Consider the following 6,000-nt stretch of genomic DNA (forward strand, 5'->3'; position numbering starts at 1 on the left):
TGTCTAAATTTTAGCCCTTCCCCAGCACTTCATACCCCATTCCTTACTTCCTAGGTGATGCTTGTCATTCTCTGGCATACTGCGTATGTCACTTATGTATAGTTTAGTCACCTGTCTCCCCTGTGAAGGCACACTCCAACTGCGCTTCAGTTCAGTTTCGATTCTGCAATAGATAGAGCAATAGATGAAGGCAATTCCTAATCAATACATTGATACTGTCATTGCTTTAAATTAGGTTATCTTTTAGATTAATTAAGAATGAGAAAAATAAGATGTTTTATTTTACCTTCATTTATTGCTCCTCTGACCCTTTATTTCTTTCTGTAGACCCAAGTTTCTGACCTACATAATTTCCCTTCTTTCTGAAGAACTTCTTTTAACATTTCCTGCAGGGCAGTTCTGGTGGCAATGTAGAGACTCACATAGAGCCTTCTAGAATAATAACTTATAGAAAGTATTTCTTCCTCACTTTTAAAGGATAATTTTGCTGGATATACATGCTAGTTTCTTTCTTTCCACACATCAGATATTTTAGCTCATTCTCTTCCTGTTTGCATGGTTTCTGGTGAGACTCTACTCAATTTTTACCCTGGTTCCTCTCTAGACAAGGCATTTTTCTCCCCTCTGCCTTCTCTCAAGATTTTCTCTGTTTGTTTTGGGGTTTTCTTTTTGCAGTTTGGATGTGATACGCCTAGTTGTAGATGTTTTGGTATTTATCCAGCTGTTGTTTTATGAGCTTCCTGGATGTTTGGTTTGTTGTTCGTCATTTTGGAAAGTTCTCATACATTATTTTTTCAGATATCGTTTCTGCTCCATTCTCCCGTTATTCTCCTTCAGGTATTACCATTATGCACTTGTTATACCTTTTGATATTGTCTCACGGTTGTTGGATATTTTCTTCTGGGTACTTATTTTTTTCATTCTTTTCTCTTTGCATATCAGTTTAGGAAGTTTATTTTATTTATTTATTTCTTATTTCTTTATTTATTTTTATGCCTACAGCACCTGGTCTTCCTAGGTGGTCTCCCATCCGAGTACTAACCAGGCCCGACTCTGCTTAGCTTCCGAGATCAGATGGGATCGGATGTATTCAGGGTGGCATGGCCGTAGACTTGGGAAGTTTATTTTGACCTGTCTTTAAGATTGCTGATTTTTTCCTCATTTGTATCCAGTCTGCTGATGAGTCTATCAGACCATTCTTTGTTTCTGTTATAATTTTTTGATTTCTCACATTTCATTTTAATTGTTTCTTAAATTTTCCATCTTCGTTTACATTATCTATCTGTTCTTGCATTTTTGTCTACTTCTACCTTTAGAATCTTTAACATATTAATCATAGTTATTTTAAATTCCCTGTCTGATAATTCCAAAATCTGTTCTGTCCCAGTTGGTTCCGATGGTTTCTTCATCTCTTCAGAGTGTTTTCCTTGCCTTTTGGCACGGCTGGTAGTTTGTTGCTGAAAGCCCAGTGTGCTGTATGAGGCAATACTTGCTGAGGTAAATAGGCCTTTAGTCTGAGGACTTATGTTAACCTGGCTAGCTAGCATTTGGGCTATATTGAATGTTTCTTTTGGCTGTAGAGACCGGAAGTTTTAAGCTCCTCTATGTCCTTGTTTTTGTCTCCCTTGTCTGTGTCGGGCTACCCTGTGTGCTCTCCTCAGAGAGAGTCTGTGTCTTGCGCTCTTGTTAACTGTCATCCACTGCCGTTATACCGGAACCCGCTGCTCTGTGATAAGGTGTTGGGAGGGGGCGCATTCTATAATCTTCAGATTAAATCTCAGTCATTTAGTGGGGCTGTGTTTTAGGACAGTGACCTCTACAAGTGCTCCTCCGGTGACATGGCTTTCCCCACCCTGTTCCCCTTCCCTGGCTGCAGTGTTCCTTGTCTATTTCCTTGAAGCCCGACTCCATTGACTTATGTTTTTGTTTTGTTTCCAAGAGACAGGAAGGCTGAATTGGGCTGGAGCAGAGAGGAGTTTTCTTACTCCAGCTAGAATCAGGAATTTGCCCTGGCACAATCCTTTTCCCTGGAGAGTAAGCCTTAGCTGCGGAGAAGGCTATGGAAAGCATTTCATAATGCCTACTGTCCTCCGCCCGCAGAACCCACAGGAGGTCCTTCTTGTATCCCCACCAGGAGAGCCTGGTAGGGTTCCTGACGGGGAAAGCCTGTGAGAGTGGGGGGCCCACTAAGACTGCAGCCTTTGGTGGTTTCTCCCGCATGTTAGTCGTACTCAGCCAACAGCAATTCATCAAAATTACCATATAAGCGTTCCTCCCGGTTTATAGCTTCCAGCAGCTTCTGTTGCAGCTAAGTGGATCTTGGTTACTATATACCTTTAGATGCACCTGTCTCTCCAGATTTTTGGGGTGGTGATTTTTCCTTCAGTTCTCAGATCCAAAAAAAGTAGTTTATTTTCCGCTTTCCAGCTTTTTCTTGTTGCATTGACAGGAGTGACAACTTCCAAGCTTTGTACAGTACGTTGGAACTGAAACCAGACGTGCTCATAAGTCTTTCTTGAGGAGATTTTATTTGGTTCTTTAGAAATTTGTCAGTTACAGAAATAGTAAATTGAAACATATGTTCAGTATTAAAAATGCTAAATCTTGCTCCAGGGAAACACACAAAGCAGAATGTTTCAATAAGCAAACTAATTATTTGGTCAATAATTAGCAACAGCGGCAGTGAAAGGTCCGCAGTGGAGTAGGCAGAAATCTAGAACCTTCCACCACCCTCCCAGTCTTTCAGGCTTTTCTTCTCTGCAGATTAGATTTTCTCACGATAATAAATCCGAGGTTCAGTCGAGGACCTTCCTGTCATCCATCACTCAGTTAATCAGCTGACGCCACTGCTGTGGTTTGGTGCCTGAGATGTAAAGCCTGTTATTTCCTGGCATAAGATCTTGCTTTGGAGCATATTTTGGTTAGAGACATGTGTTCAGAAGCCCTTCTCCTGAGACTGCAGCCGGTGTTGTGGCCTTCAGCAGGACATTTGTGTATGCAGGTAATCAGCATTAATTGGATTAGAACAAAGACTTACAAAGAGCAAGTAAGAGAAGGTGATTTCTCTTTTCATTTATAAACAGATACCACCTGATTTTTAGGAGGCTCCATTAAGGACACTAACATTCTTTGCATAATTGCTTTCTTCAAAAGAATGCCTGATTAGTTCATTACTGCCACTAAGGTTTAGAGGCCTCAACTGAGTTGAAGGTAGTCACAGAGACCAATGTGACAAAATAGTAACCTGATAACTTTAGAAATGAGCATTTCTATATCTTGACTACTCACAGTATATCAGGTGTGACAGCGGGCATGTCACATGAGGAAAGCAAGGCTCAGGCGGCTCACTGACTTGCACAGCGTCCTGCAAGAGGTGTCTGCACAGAGGGCTACCCGATTCCCAAGCTTGTGCTCACCCACCTCCACCACTGGTTCACAGAGACCACTGAGAGGGTCATGTGAGAAGAAACAGCAATGCATAGAATGAAGAACCTGGAACTTCACTCACAGCTCTGAAACTGAAGGTCCGTTTCCTGCCCTTGAAGTGATTAACTTTATTTTAAAGGCCTCTCTCAGGTCCGGTCAGCCCTGCAATCTCTCCATTCCTGATACGGCACCAGGCATCACTGCGTGTGAGGCTGTCCTTACACGGGAGCTCCTGGTCTCTGTTCCCTTCCCTCTGTACTCAGTTGGGCCTCATACTGACTGTGCAGCATCATAAGAGGAAAAGAAGGCAATGCCTGGAGGATGAGGAAGAAGCACACACCTGGCGGAGGTGGGATAGAAGTAGCAGCCCCCGGCGAGGGGCACATTCCAGAGGCCAAGTCCAGATAGGGCCTCGGCAAACTGAAGCTGGTCCAAAGCTGGCAGGTGGAACCAACGAGACAAGATAGAGCTTCTGCCCAATAATGTCAGAGAAGGGCCAAATATCTTGATTTCATAGTTGGGACTCAATGAAGTGTTATTAAATATAACTAGTTATCAATTCATTTATTTCTGTACCGAACAAATTGTTACCATGGCCACAGCTTGTAAATTAGAAAGAAAACAAATGAAAACTAGAAAGAAACAAAAGACTTAAAGGGAGGGAGGCAAAGTCTGTGAACGGAGAGCCATCTTGGGGTCTCAGCTTCATGTCACATAAGTGCTATATCCCTCTGTCACCAATGAAGGGGAAGAACTCTCCTCTCCTCTTGTACCTGTAGCCTAGGATCCTCACTGCCATCGGGCCCTTGAGACTTTCTTTTTTCAATTTCAAAGGTTCTTCCAGTGTCCATTATTCTTGTATATCCCTGAATATAAAGAATGTTTTGGGAGGCCAGGAGGTAAGGGACAGTTCCGTTGTCCCTGGACTGCACCTCAGAAAGAACAGCAGCTTTGTTTCCTACAAGACTTCCCCACCTGGAGTCTCCTGAACCCCACCCTCCTCACCCTCTGTCACTGACCAGCCAAGCATGAGGCAGGTGACTTCAGGGGCCTGATCGTGTGTCCTCCTTGTCTTGTGGTAGAGCTACCACCCTCACGTGGCCCCCAGAGTGTACCCTGCCTGGCCTTTGTGGCTAGGGGTTACAAATGTGTGCTTCTCCAGTGTGATTTAAATTCTCAATTGATGGACCAATTAAAGTAAATAAAGTAAGTATGTAGCGAAATGAAACCGCGGTCTTAGGATATCGCTGCTGCTCGGCCTTAGAGAACATTTCCGGCACACAGTTAAGTGTTGCTTGGTTTTCTTCCTTGTCAAGTGATCAGAATAATTGTTGAAAAAACAAAACAAACTCCAAATAAAACATAATCCTCCTACAGATTGCACTTCCTTTCACAGGCATCAAATCAGGCCTAGAAACTGCTTTCTGCATGAAATGTGGCTCTGAATAGGAGGAGAACAAGCTTTACACATGTAAATCGCTTTAGCGCTGGGTAAGATGTGTTCTTTAGAGACGCAGGGATGGCCAGAGCCTTGGAAGCCAGCCTCTCACCCCACGGACAGGTGGCAACCCCATCACTAGTGTCCTTCCCCCGTTGAGAAGCCTCTTCTGTTAGCAAGTCCCAACAATGGAGATTCTGTTTTGAAAGGAAAGAACCGATGAGGCATTCACTTTAATTTATTTGTAACTCTTTAAAATATTTTCTTCTATCCATTACATCTAACTGGCATTCTTTTTTCAAACCACTCTTCTATTAGGTGATGAGATAGAGGAAGAGGAGGTAAAAAAAGCTTTTTGTGTTTTTACAGTCATCAGTTACTCTTTTCTCTCTCGTTATTTTAATTGACTTTCCTAAGATTTTCCCATTGCTTTTTTTTTTAGGATTTCGGCTTTCCATTAACCTTTTAAGCCCAACTCCTCATTCACTTGACTGATCTTGAGAAATGAAATAGCCCATGTGGACAGACCAGAGGTCCAGGCTATCTGCACTGCTGGCGGTGCCGTTATGCCGTGTGTACCCTCAGTGCACCAGGTGTGGATTTCATCAGGTGCTGCCCTGCCCCATGTGTATCTCAGGAGTTGGTTAGTGACCCACCAGGTGTTAGGATCTGAAGACACTGCGAGAAGCTACCTTTGAGAAAGCTACCTTTGAAACGCCAGAGAAGATTCCTATTCCTTGTGTTATTGAGTCAAAGCCCAGTTTTGTGGTGCTTTCTCCTCTGTGTGCGTGGAATATCTTTTTTCTATCCTTTCACTTTTATCTTATGTATGTCCGTACTTCTAAAGTGAGTCCCTTGTTGATATCATGTAGTCGAATCTTATTTTTATACATTCAGCCACTCCGTGTCTTTTGATTGAGAGTTTAATCTATTTACATTTTAAGTAATTACTACTGATAGTAACAAAATTACTATGGTTTTATTGTTTCTGTGTGTCATGTAGTTATCTCACCCTTCCTTTCCTCCCATGATGCCTTCCTTTGTGTTTCGTCGACTTTTTTGTAGTGACTTGCTTTGAGTCCTTTCTCATTTTTCTTTTGTGTGTCTTCTGTAGGTATATCTTTGTCATTACCATC

General features: G+C 42.6%; 1 protein-coding gene and 1 non-coding gene across 4 annotated transcripts in view; one reads left to right on the plus strand and one right to left on the minus strand.

The window, feature by feature from the left end:
- Nucleotides 1–6,000, plus strand: part of ANO10 (anoctamin 10) — a 193,500-nt gene that overhangs the window by 142,838 nt on the left and 44,662 nt on the right. The gene's annotated exons all lie outside the window — the stretch shown is intronic.
- Nucleotides 994–1,112, minus strand: LOC111738107. Its single transcript, XR_002779699.1, has one exon. It is a non-coding gene; the product is annotated as a 5S ribosomal RNA (ribosomal RNA).

Source organism: Pteropus vampyrus, unplaced genomic scaffold (genome assembly GCF_000151845.1).
Source record: "Pteropus vampyrus isolate Shadow unplaced genomic scaffold, Pvam_2.0 Scaffold35, whole genome shotgun sequence".
In the NCBI taxonomy this organism is placed as follows: domain Eukaryota; kingdom Metazoa; phylum Chordata; class Mammalia; order Chiroptera; family Pteropodidae; genus Pteropus; species Pteropus vampyrus.